This window comes from Bubalus kerabau, chromosome 23 (genome assembly GCF_029407905.1).
Source record: "Bubalus kerabau isolate K-KA32 ecotype Philippines breed swamp buffalo chromosome 23, PCC_UOA_SB_1v2, whole genome shotgun sequence".
NCBI classification, from domain to species: domain Eukaryota; kingdom Metazoa; phylum Chordata; class Mammalia; order Artiodactyla; family Bovidae; genus Bubalus; species Bubalus kerabau.
The window spans coordinates 14340784-14353962 of record NC_073646.1 but is presented as its reverse complement, the minus strand read 5'-3'; the positions used below and the strand labels follow the sequence as shown (position 1 = coordinate 14353962).

Below are 13179 nucleotides of genomic sequence, written 5' to 3'. Positions count from 1 at the left end.
CACTGAGAGCTGCTGAAAGATAACACAGAGTGACTGCTCACCACCGTCTCCCTCCACCCCACCCCATTCACTGCCTTTGTTCAATTTCACTAGGAAAAACCGTCTCCTCTAAAGACACATAACCCCTGCTCTCTAGAACTTTCCATCTGAAACTCCCCTCCAGTATTTAACCCTTGCTTTTTGAAAGCAAACCTTCTTCTCTACTGCACTGTGCGCTTTTTCTGTAATTCATAACGGGCAAGGTATTTTAGAACGTACTCTATTCTACGCACTTCACAACCTTTCAATGGGTAGCTAGTCTCATCCCCCCTTGAAGATGAAACTGAGGGTGGGTTCAGTCGCTTGGCCTGAAGGTTACGGTCAGTGGCAGAGCTGGAATTCAAACCCCCAGGACATCTGACCACAACGCCCACGTGCCTAACCATGACCCAATACCACCATATGTCCACATGAAGGACATGTCCTGGAAAGGAGACACAGGGATAGCAGCGGGGCAATCAGCATGGCCGTCATTTTTTAAAAAATCGACAAATAACAGGTACTGGAGAAGGTGTGGAGGAAAGGGAACCCTCCTACACTGTTGGTGGGAATGTGAATCGGAGCAGCCACTATGGAAAGCAGTGTGGAGGTTCCTCAGAAAACTAAAACTAGAATTACCACGTGATCAAGCAATCTCACTCCTGGTCATACAGCCAGACAAAAGTCTAATTCAAAAAGATACGTGCAGCCCTGTGTTCATAGCAGCACTATGCACTATAGCCAACACGTGGAGACAACCGAAATGTCCATGGACAGATGAGTGGATAAAGATGTGCTCCATGCATACAATGGAACGCTAGCCTGTGCACGCTCAGTCGTGTCCAACTCTTTGCAACCCTATGACTGTAGCCCACCAGGCTCCTCTGTCCATGGGATTCTCCAGGCAAGAATAATGGAGTGGGTTTCCATTTCCTCCTCCAGGGGATCTTCCCAACCCAGGGATCGAACCCACGTCTCCTGTGACTCCTGCCTTGCATGTGGACCACTTGAGCCATGAGGGAAGGACAATGGAATACTACTCACCATAAAAGAGAACAAAAGAATGCCATTTGCAGCAACACGGATGCAACTAGAGATTACATACTGAGTGCAGTAAGTCGGAAAGAGGAAGACAAATACCACAGGATACCACTTAAACATGGAATCTAAACTATGGCACAAATGAACCGATCTGTGAAACATTCACAGACGTAGACAGCAGACTTGTGGTTGCCAAGCAGGGGGGAAGGACGGATTGAGAGTTTGGGATTAGCAGATGCAAACTATTATACATAGAATGGGTAAACAACAAGGCCCTGCTGTATAGCACAGGAAACAGTATTCAGTATCCTGTGATAAACCATAATGGAAACGAATTTTTAGGGGAAAAAAAAAAGAGAGAGGTGGCAATGATGGAAGTGCTGAGGAACCAGGGTGGCTGGAATCCCTGTGCACACCCGAGTCTCAAGTGGGCACGTCCCGAACACATCAGGAGTCAGTTCATTGGGCGGGGGCTGGATCCGCCCTCCATCCGTCCACAGAGCAGGAGCAGAATTCTACACAGACCCACACCCACCTCTTTCTCAGAAAGCTTTGTGCACATTGCAGGCTGTTTCTTAAGGGACAGCTTCCCAGAAGGGGGATTAGAGCTTCAGGGAGCAGAAACACGGCCAAGGCTCTCAACATGGATGGCCAAATTACTTTCCAATTTACACTCCTGCCAGAGGACTAGAATCCTAGCCCAGAATGCCCTCCTCGTGAGCCAGCAAAGTCACTTCACTCACATAGGAGGCCGCGGAGCCCTGAAGAGCCAAGCCCGGGTCTTTCAGCCTCCCCTGTTCCCAGCAGTAGCAGCATCACCTGAGAACTTGCTAGAAATGCAAATGTGGAGGCCTCGCCCCAGTCTTCCTGAGTCAGAAACTCCAGGGGTGGGGCCAGCAGTCTGGAAACAAGCCCTCTGGGTGTTGGTGGTGCCTGCCCGGTCCGGGAGCCACTGAGCTTGGGGAAGCTGGCTCGGCTGCAGGGGAAAGGCACACACTTGTTAATAAACCAAACCTGTGCCAGCCAGGGGCAGAGCCCAGGCCAAGGTCACTCCCATCTCTAGTTCACGTGAAGAGTCGGCAACGCCTAGCTTATTTGGATCTTTACTTTGGATAATTGGGACCATGTTGAAAATGTCACTCTTCCTTTCATGTTCTCGGTCCCACTCACAGGTTTCTTTCATGTGAATGGTCCTGCTCGCATAGACACTTGTTATTCAGACTTAGAGGTTTATTATGTCCCTGGCACGTTATTCTTATCCCCTTCATTCCTCAGGAGGGAAAAGGAAAACTTTGTTGTTGTTCAGTTGCTCAGTCGTGTCCAACTCTTTGCGACCCCATGGGCTGCAGCATGCCAGGCTTCCCTGTCCTTCACCATCTCCCAGAGATGGTGCTCAAACTCATGTCCATCGAGTAAGTGATGCGATCCAACCATCTCATCCTCTGTCGTCCCTTCTCCCCCTGCCTTCAAAGAAAGTGTAGAGCCATTTAGAAGCTGCTTGAGATCCCACAACTAATAAGTGGGAGCACTGGACTTGGAACGGTATCCATCTCCCGGAGGTCGGACTCTGGGCGGCCACCCTGAGAGAAGGAGTGGGGATACTTACACAGTGTGGAGCCTTTCAAATGATGGGGTTTGTGGCTGTTGTCCTGGGATCTTCTGAAGCTCGGTCTCCAGTACCTTTAGAAGTGGCTTTCCCGCAGCATCTTTTTATTTTTTTGATTGCGTCAGGTCTTATTTGCTGCAGGACTTGAACCTGCGTGCCCTGCACTGCAAGGCGCATTCCCAACCACTGGGCCACCAGGGACATCCCTCCCTGGCACCTTCTCTAAGCTTGGACTTGACACACCAACACTGGTCTTGGGCACCCATAGCTCCTGCCTGGTTCACAGTCCCTAGGACATTAATGGGGTGACCTCTTACTTCACCCCCACTCTTTTGTGGTGGGAGATCTAGCATTCTAATTTCATTTAAATATTTATGTAATAAGTTTCATAACATAACATACATAAAACAGTAAATTAACAGGTATTTTTTGTGCAATGGTATTTTTGGGGGGGCTTGCCTGGAAAATCCCATGGATGGAAGAGCCTGGTAGGCTACAGTCCATGGGGTCGCAAAGAGTCAGACATGACTGAGCGGCTGTTTCACTTTCACTTTCCCCGTGGCTCAGACAGTAAAGAATCCGCCTGCAATGTGGGAGACCTGGGCTCAGTCCCTGGCTTGGGAAGATCCCCTGGAGGAGGGCATGGCAACCCACTCCAGTATTCTCGCCTAGAGAATCCCCAAGGACAGAGGAGCCCAGCAGGCTACAGTCCATGGGGTCTCTCAGAGTCGGACATGACTGAGCAACTAAACACATACATTGTTTTTGTATATTTTCCATCTCCACTATAAGGTTGCTTCGTTTTTCATTTACTTATTTCCTACTCGTGTGTCAATAAGTTACACTCCTATTTGTTTTAATTTGACTCATTGGAATTGCTTCTGGAGCGCTCAGACTCCAGGTGTCCCCTGCGAGCTAAGTGTCCCACTTGTCACTTGCCCACGACACTTTCTGCGATGAGTTCTCACATCCTCTTCTCCAAGGACAGGTGGGGGCCAGAGGCACTTGGCAGGGCAGGGGCTCTGAGGGGACAGGGGCACAAAGGGTGGGCCCCGGTGGCTCCTCTGCCCCCACCATCCCCCTCAGGGGTGAACCTACAGCCTCAGTTCATGCCGGTGCTCGAGGTACCCCAGGGGCTCCGGGGCTCGGCGTCTGGGCCGGGCCCCGCCAGCAGCCAGAGGGAGCGGCCACGGCGGCTTGGTTCCCACTGCGCTGGAGGATGCCCTGCAGAGCCTGGGGGGCGGGGGGCTGCGATCACAGCGGAACACAGACTCCAGATATTCCCTTTTGGGGCTGCAGAAGGGAAGCCAAACGAAATGTGAAGAGGTGTCTGAAAGCCCGGAGGAAACCAGTAGGCCTTTCCAGAAGTTCTATTTGTGGTAAGAAACCTTGGCATGGGGCAGCCGGCTCGACTGCAAAAATAGACCGAGGTGCCGAGAAACGGCTCAATTCGGGAAGCGATGTCCCTCCGCCGAGGAAAAGCCGCTCCACGGAGTGGGGCAGGCCCCGTCCCTTCCTGCAGCTTCCTTCTGGATCCCAGCACCAAATAGAGAGAGGGAGGGACAGCTAAACACGTGGCCATGAACTCCTGAGTTATCGCCATGTCTTTTCTGTCCTAAATGGGGCCCTTGGAAACACGGGGTAAAAGGATGATTTCATAAAAGCGTCTGGAAGCCAAAGGTGGGGTCATAGTCCATCCCTATGTCTGCCAGGACCAGCTCCCCATCACTAGGTTCTTCCTCTCCTTTGCCTCCAAAGGAATGAGACAACTAAGAAAATGGGGTCAGGGACTTGCCTGGCCGTCCAGTGGTTAAGACTCCACGCTTCCACTGCAGGGGGCCCATGTTCCACATGCAGTCAGGAAATCAGATCCCACATGCCACACAGTGCAGAAAAAAAAGAAAACAAGAAAGAAAATAGCGTCCAATGTGTGGCACACGATTGAGTGTGGCTAGACAGAAACTGTAGACCTAAGTGATCAAAAACAGTACCCTGAGAAAGGCTGGTCTGGAGACCCTCCTTTAGAACACTGAGCTGACAGCCTAACAGGTGACTGAGATGCAGCCATGAAAGGAGGCAAAGAGACAGAGTCCTGAGGTTTCCCCCCAACTCTGGAGGTCTGCCATTGCTCTCTGTCTCTTACGGGGCTCATGTGGCTCCTCTCTTGGGCACAAGCATCCACTCTCTTAAGAGGGCTGCCCTCGCCTCTCACAGCAACAAGGGGAACAGCTACCACGCAGCAGCCATCTACCTGCTTCCTGACCCAAAGGCGCTCTGGGTGGTTCTGAGTAACCCCGCCCCAGATTCTCCTGGACTCCTGGCCACCTTAAGGCTGCTGTGAACAGATGCAAATGTGCATGGTCACCCACAGAGCTGTGCTTCTTGGAAAGAGATGCTTTATCTTCTGCCCCAAGTGAAGGAGCTTAGACCCTGTGTCTCCTCACCTGGAACTGGGATGTTGTTATTCAGTCACCCAGTCGTGTCCGATTCTTTGCGACCCCATGGACTGCAGCACAACAGGCCTCTCTGTCCCTCACCATCTCCCAAAGTTTGCCCAAGTTCATGTCCATTGCATCGGTGAGGCCATCCAGCCATCTCATCCTCTGATGCCCTCTTCTCCTTCTGCCCTCAATCTTCCCCAGCATCAGGGAGTTTCCCAATGAAGTCATCTGTTCACATCAGATGACCAAACTACTGGAGTTTCATCCTCAGCATCAGTCCTTCCAAGGAGTATTCAGGGTTGATTTCCCTTAAGATTGACTGTTTTGATCTTGCTGTCCAAGGGACTCTCAGGAGTCTTCTCCAGCACCACGGTTTGAAGGCATCAATTCTTCAGTGTTCTTTACATTCTTTACAGTCCTGCTCTCACAACTATACGTGACCACTGGGAAGACCATAAGCCTTGACTATACGTACCTTTGTTGACAGAGTAATGTCTCTGCTTTTCAACACACTGTCTAGGTTTGTCATAGCTTTCCTGCCAAAAAGCAAAAGTCTTCTCATTTCATGCCTGCAGTCACCATCCACAGTGATTTTAGAGCCGGAGAACTGGGGTACATCAATCAAATCCGCTTGCCCCTCCTCCCCAGAAGACGCGTGGGGTCGGCAACTCCTTCCAGTTTCCTCTCTTTTCAGCCAAGAACTGTCAAGGTCCAGCTGTGGCTTTGCACTTAGCTGCCACTCAGCCCGTTGGAGTTGAAAGGTCAAATGTCATCTGGAATTAGCAGCCCGGCTTACCAGCAGCTCTTCCGTCTTCAGAGAACACGAGGACAGCTGTCAGAAGGCTTAGGCAGGGACTAGGGAGGGAATTCCCGCTCCGCCAACGGAGGAAGCTCACCCATCCTAGAGAGTATATGGCAGAGTCTGCCTCAGGACCTAAGATCTCCATTCAAACACAGCAGGTGGGAGAATGCGGGAGGTTGTCAGGAGGATAGAAAGCAGAGCGGGGAGCGGTGAGAGGCAAAGAGCCAGGCTCAGGAGCGCCAATGCACTGAGAGATCCATCTGCAAGCTGGATTCTGTAGGGCTCCTGGGTTTGCGCGTGCACAGGAAAACCTTCATCCACACATTTAACAACCCTCACATTACAAACCGGTTGCTTTTTTTCCCTGGAAGCATCCCGTTTCTTTGAGCCGACCATCCCCAGTCACGTAATTCTAGCAGGATGCCGCCTTTCCCAGCACCACCACCACCAGGAAGGCATGTGACCCAGGCCCAGCCAATCCGAGTGCTCCCTCGCCCTGAGCCGGACGAATCACTTCCTAGGCAGGTGGAGTTGCCAGAAAGAGGCTTGTGCCTATTCTGCGCTTGGCGATGGAAGCACGTGGTCTGGGGTTGCTGGCAGCCATTCTCCATCCATTGAGAACCCACTTGCAGTGGTAGAGAAGGACGGCCTGGTCTGAGCGAGCGCATGGGCAGCAGCACCGTGGTCGTGGATCCCTCTGTGCCCAGTACTAGATCTGCCCTCTTCCTTTCCAGGTATGTAGATCAATAAACCCTCTCCCTCCTATTGCCTATCTTAGTCTGAGTTACATTTCCGGCACTTGCTCTGACTACTACAGGGAATATTTGGATACAGGAAGGACCCTGCTGTCTGTGAAAGAGCTTGCTGATATGTAGTGATTGTTGACTTGTGGGAAGAATAAAACAGAAATGTTTAGCTTAACTGGAGAAAGTCAAGCCTTTGCAGTCCCTTGAGTGGCACTCTTTGACCTAAGTGTTCTGTCTACAGCTACTGCCCTAGGTTCTGGTAAGGGAATGAAAGGAGTAAGTACCTCACCTGTGGAAAAGGCCACACAGATGTTGAGTTGACAAGCATCACTTCATCAGCAGAAGGCTGGTTTCTCTGGCAGGTCCTGGGGTTTGAAATGGAGTTCATTAGTTAGGGGATGGCCCATCTTTGCCAGAACCTTCCTTCATACTCTAGTGGGGGTCTGATTAGGATCTTCTCCAGAAGGACGTGGCTTTTTGCCAGAAGGCACCTCAGTCTGTCTGTCCCAAGAGAGTGCTGTTACCAAATTCTGCCCATAGCCTGGGGCAGCCTGCTTTCAAACACAGACCATCTGTTACCCAGACTTTTCACTCGTTCAGTCCGGCCTTCCCTATCACTTATTCTGAAATTGGGAATGTTTCCCAAACCAACAATTGCCCAGTTCACCGTGTTCCTTGCCGAGTGTCCCTACAGGAGAGATGGGGAACATGATGAATAAAACAGCAATCTCTGCTCCCCACCCTAGTAAAAGGCCTGTTTTGCCAGGCTGTTACCGCATACCATTCGTGTCTTCCATTTGATTTTATATGATGAAAACTCTAGAAGATGAGGAGGAACTCTAGATGATCTCTTTCTAGAAGCATTGGAAGAAGGATGTTTTGTAATGAAACAACTTGGAAGTCAAGCCCAGGCTTGACCACTTACTTGCTTTTGACCTTGTATAAGTTCTATATACGTAGGAACCTCAGTTTTCTGCTCTGTACTATAGGGACAATAATACTGCCGTGTTTAAGACTGGGCTGAGGTGTGAGTGACAGAGCTCTGAACTTGGTGACTTAAAACATTCATGTAAAAGACTCCTGTGGATGGTGGTTGCCGGGAGCTGGAGGAAATGGAGAATGGGGAGTTATTGTTTAATAGGGGTAGTTTCAGATTTACAAGAGGAAATGAGTTATGGGAATGGAGGGTGGTAATGGTTGCATAGCAGTGTGAATGTGATACTACTCAGCTAAACGCTTAAAATGGCTAAGCTGGTAACTGTTATGTCACATGTTCAGTTCAGTTCAGTAGGCTCAGTCGTATCCAGCTCTTTGTGACCCCATGGATGGCAGCACGCCAGGCTTCCCTGTCCATCACCAACTCCCGGAGCTTGCTCAAACTCACGTCCATCGAGTTGATGATGCCATCCAACCATCTCATCCTCTGTCGTCCCCTTCTCCTCCTGCCTTCAGTCTTTCCCAGCATCAGTGTCTTTTCCCAATGAGTTACATGTATTTTGACTCAAAAAATAAAATGAAGTAATTTTTAAATGTTTAAATAAAAATTTAAAAAATATATTAACCACCCACTCTCTACCCCAAAATACAAGGTTCCCAAGACAGGCAGTTAGGGCCGGTTGGATGAGTCTATGAAGTCTTTTCGCCACAGACGCAGGCTCCTTCAGTTTTCCCACCCTCGTTTCCATTCCAAAGGCCACCTCGTAGTTCAAAATAGCTGCTAGACCTCCAGCCATTATGTTCCAGGTGACAAGAAGAACTACATCCTGACTCCCTTTTTAGGAGCCTTCCCAAAAGTCCACCGAAAGATTTCTGCTTTTATGTCATTGGCTAGAATTTAGTCACATGGCCCTATCTGGCTTCAAGAAAGTCTGGGAATGGTGGTTGTGGTAGGAAGCCTCTACTCACGGCCTCTTGGTGGTCCTCCCTTGTATAATCCCCTTCCCTTGAGTATGGGCCAGACCAAGTAACTTTCCTCTAATCAATAGAAGTGGAGAAGACGATAGGATATCACTCCTGAGATTAGGTTACAAAGAAATGGTGACTTCTTTATCAGGTGCCCTCTCTTCTCTTTTACTCTGTGGAAAGCCAGTGCCCATGTCGTGAGCTACCCTGTGGAGAGACCCATGAAGCAAGTAACTGATGTCTCTGGCCAAAAGCTAGTGAGGACTTGTGGCCCTCAGTCCAACAGCCTCATGAGTGAGCTTGGAGGAACGTTCTCCCTAGTGGATATCTTGACTGCAATCTCTTGAGAGACCTGATCCAGAAAACCCACAAAACTGACCCACAGAAGCTGTGAGATAGTAAACGTTTTTGTTTTCTGTTAATTTGGGGGCATATTTGTTACACAGGACTAACGAACTAATACAGTTTTCCAGATGGACACATTCCCAGGGTTCTGTGAGTAAGAAGGAAGGAAAGAAGGAATTGGGAGGCAAACAGTGGTCACTGTCACCGACCTCACAGGACTGTTGCGAGGATGAAATGAGTCTACAAAGTGCTGACCTACCACCTGCCAGCACCCAGGAAGTGCCGAAAGAGAGGTGGTTAGTGAAGGGCCACCATCCAGGGTCTGTTCCCCAGGCTTCTCACCAAACTCTTCTATGTGATTTTCCAGTCTCCCTCTCTGCTATTATAATTCAGAGACCCCTTCCCAAATCCAACCAGTAGAATGACTACTTCTGCAAAACCTAAGATCCTCTAGCCAGCTGGTGGGCTTACATAACAGTGAGATTTTAGAGGGAAAGGGACTGAGAGCCCCTCAAATCCAGTCTCCCCATTTACAGTGTGAACCAGACACTTGCTTAAGAGATAGGAGTTATATCCCCCCATCCTCCAGAGAGATCCCCCAGCTCTCTGCTCCACCTTCTTTCTGCACCATTGTTGCTGAGGCAGATTTTGAGCATTTAGAGAGTTGCCCAAGATTCTGAGCATTTAGAGAGTTGCCTATAAAAACAATGCACTATTTCAACCGAATTTTCTCTCCCCAAGAGGAGTCGAGGTCAGGCATATGAGGTAGTTTTGAGTAAATGAGTGTCATATTTCTTGCTGGTTTTCTTTCAGGCAATTGGAAATGATTTCTCTTGTCTGTCTGAGACCTGGAATCCTTGCAGTGCCTTAAGAGCCAGCCTGTCCCTTGTGGGTATAACTGGGAGTAAAATATAGTGAGTGTCCCCCTGGGTCCCCTGGAAATATGTGCACCTAACTGTGGCAAGAATTGTCTTCCCCGTGTATGACCACCCTTCTCCCAGGACCTAGGGACTTTGTCACCCTGGAAGACTGTGTACTCCTGAATCATTTCATATATAATGAAACCCACTTTTTTAGAATGGGTTGAGACCAAGGGTTTTCAGTGAAATCAACCACTGTTCTGGGAGGAAAAAAGGTTGACAATAAGTGCCAAGACTTTTTTCCCCTTAATCTCCTTCCATCATGATGGAAGGTAAAATATACCAGTATTCTTGCTCATGGTTTTTATTAGTGAACTAGGATATACGAGAACATAATAAAATATTCGCAGAAGGCTTAACTACATTATTAAAAGCCTTCTTTCCAGTCCTTTGAATTTCATAAAAGCAGCAATTTCTTTAAAATCAGTGAGTGAGAGGGAAAATGGGTGCATATGTGGGGTATTATTCTTCTTTAATGCTGGGTTAACATGTTTTCAATAAATTTCAAAAATTGCTAAGTTTCTAGCATGAAGTTGCAGGTGCTTATCTGGGTCATGCTTGTAAATTGCAAAGGACCAATGTCAAAGTTGTGTAAGCAGAGACTGGTCACTAACATCCCATGTGTGCACGTGCTTGTGTGTGTTTAGTCGCTCAGTTGTGTCTGACTCTTTGCTACCCCATGGACTGTAGCCCGCCAAGCTCCACTTTCCATGGGGTTGCCATTTCCTTCTCCAGGGATCTTTCTGACCCAGGGATTGAACCTGCATCTCCTGTGTCTGTGGCATTGGTAGGCGGATTCTTTACCCCTGAGCCACCTGGGAAGCTCCTAACATCTCTGCTGCTGCTGCTGCTGCTAAGTCGCTTCAGTAGTGTCCGACTCTGTGCGACCCCATAGACAGCAGCCCACCAGGCTCCGCCATCCCTGTGATTCTCCAGGCAAGAACACTGGAGTGGGTTGCCATTTCCTTCTCCAGTGCATGAAAGTGAAAAGGGAAAGTGAAGCTGCTCAGTTGTGTCCGACTCTTAGCAACCCTAAGGACTGCAGCCTACCAGGCTCCTCTGTCCGTGGGATTTTCCAGGCAAGAGTACTGGAGTGGGGTGTCATTGCCTTCTCCTGACATCTCTAGGAACACCTAACTTGAAAAGTCCAGCTCAATCTTGAGGGATAAAGCACAGAGTGAACAAGAACTCTGCATTTAGAAAGTTGTCATGACTCATAGAGTTTGAACACCCTCCCTTGGAAGAGAGAGCCAACAGAGGTGTGTGTGTGTGTGTGTGTGTGTGTGCGCGCGCATGCACGTGTGTGTGTGTGTGTGTGTGTATGTTTGTGTGCACATGAAAAGGTGAGGCTTTGGGTGGGAGAAGATTGTTAAGGAAAAAATTAATACTCTTATTCTGATAAGGAGCCCGAGCATTTATTACACAGTCTGGAGCTGGGTATGTGTCCAGCTTAAGACTGTGCGATGAGTGGTTGACAGCTGTTAAGCTTAGCGACAGGGTTAGGGCTGGTACGTGAGTGATGGTTTTTCTTTACACCACTCTCTGCCATTATGTCTCTGTTGGGAATTTGATATGCTCAAAGTGGCTCAGACGGTAAAGAATCTGCCTGCAATACAAGAGACCCGGGTTTGATCCCTGGATCAGGAAGATCCCCTAGAGAAGGGAATGACTTCCCCCTCCAGTATTCTTGCCTGGAGAATCCCGTGGACAGAGGAAGGAGCCTGACGGGCTGCAGAGGGCTACAGTCCATGGAGTCACAATGAGTTAGACACGACTGAGTGACTTTCACTGTACTTGCCCTTCATGCTCAAAAGATAGAGTTAACTGTTTGCTGACAGTGAGCCGCTTTCAGGTATCCACAGGGAACATCATCATTGGGTTTTTGTGACCCTGGCATCAGTATGTAGCTGGGGCGGCACTAGTGGTAAAGAACCTGCCTGCCAATGCAAGAGACGTAAGAGACGCAGGTTTCAATCCCTGGGTTGGGAAGATCCCCTGGAGAACGAAGTGGCAACCCACTCCAGTATTCTTGCCTGAAGAATCTCTTGGACAGAGGAGCCTGGTGGCCTACAGGCCATAGGATCACAAAGAGCCAGACACAACTGAAGCGGCTTAGCATGCACAGCTCCCTGGCGTTCACCTTCTCAGGCCTTAGCGGGTAGCCTTGTAACTCTGGAGCTGAAACTGCATGTACAGAGGTCTCTGGTCAAAGGGTGTCTGTGTGGGGACCCCATGAACACCAGGATTCATTGAGGATGGCTTCTCTCTCTGGATACATGGCTCTGTGGGTACCCATCTCTGTCTCAGGGCGATTATGTATTTGCAGTAAACCATGAATATTCTCGTGAATATGTACAGACCTGAATATATCTTCTGAATATGAGAGTCAGCTGCAACTAGAGAGTAGCCAGTAGATGGAGGCTGTCTTTGCTGGACAGGGCCATCCAGGTTGGGGAAAACCCACCCCCTGGCTCGGGGTGGGTCACAGGACTTGCTGTGTGAAGCTGGAGGAAAAACCTGGACCCTCAAGGGAAGGCCTCAGCTTGGGGAAGGCAGGAGGAAAGGGGTAGTTCAGGGCATGTGGTTACTAAAAGCAATGATACGCAGGAAATGATTATTACAGGAGTAGGCTGTTTGGTTACCAAGTCAGTGACGCAAGGATGGAGGTTAGTGATGGGCCATGTCTGGGACTCACCAATGCATCTTTATATTTTTTCTCTTTACACAGTTGGAAGAAAACTTGATTTTTTTTTCTGTCATATGCTCAGCACTCAAGAGATTTTTTTCATCCCAGGAGGACATGCTGGTGTTTTAGCAAACTAGGACTTCTCACCTGAAGCTCGTAAAGCTCTAGACAGAATCGTAACAGCTATAAGGGCGGGCACTTAGGCATCTGTGCTGTGAGCTGGGGATTGTTCCAAATGCCTTGTATGTGTTTCAGAGCAGACTCCAGCCTGACAACAGGCAGATGTGAGGGCTTGGAGGCTGGGTGGGGAGTAGGCAGCCAGCCTTCCTGGTGGGATCCCTTAGCATTAGTTAGATAAATGAGTTTTACTCAGCAAACATGAGTTTGGTTTTGTTTTTTAAACATTTTAATTATTTATTGGCCTTGCTGTATGAAAGGCGGGATCTTAGATCCCTGACCAGGGATCAAACCTGTGCCTCCTGCAGTGGAAACGCAGAGTCCTAACCACTGTACTGCCAGGGAAGTCCCTGAACTTGGGTTTTTATTTTTATTCATGTTTGCATGTATGTGGGCTTCCCTGGTGGCTCAGCAGTAAAGAATCTGCCTGCAATGCAGGAGCCAAAGGAGACATGGTTTCAATCCCTGGGTTGGGAGGATCCCCTGGAGGAGGGC

At 49.2% G+C, this 13179-nt stretch overlaps 1 long non-coding RNA gene across 1 annotated transcript; it reads left to right on the top strand.

Moving 5' to 3' along the window:
• The first annotated feature begins 6399 nt into the window (after nt 1-6399).
• On the top strand, nt 6400-8209 carry LOC129637907 (uncharacterized). The gene is made up of 2 exons (XR_008707629.1): nt 6400-6642; nt 7933-8209. It is a non-coding gene; the product is annotated as an uncharacterized LOC129637907 (long non-coding RNA).
• The last annotated feature ends 4970 nt before the right edge of the window (nt 8210-13179 follow it).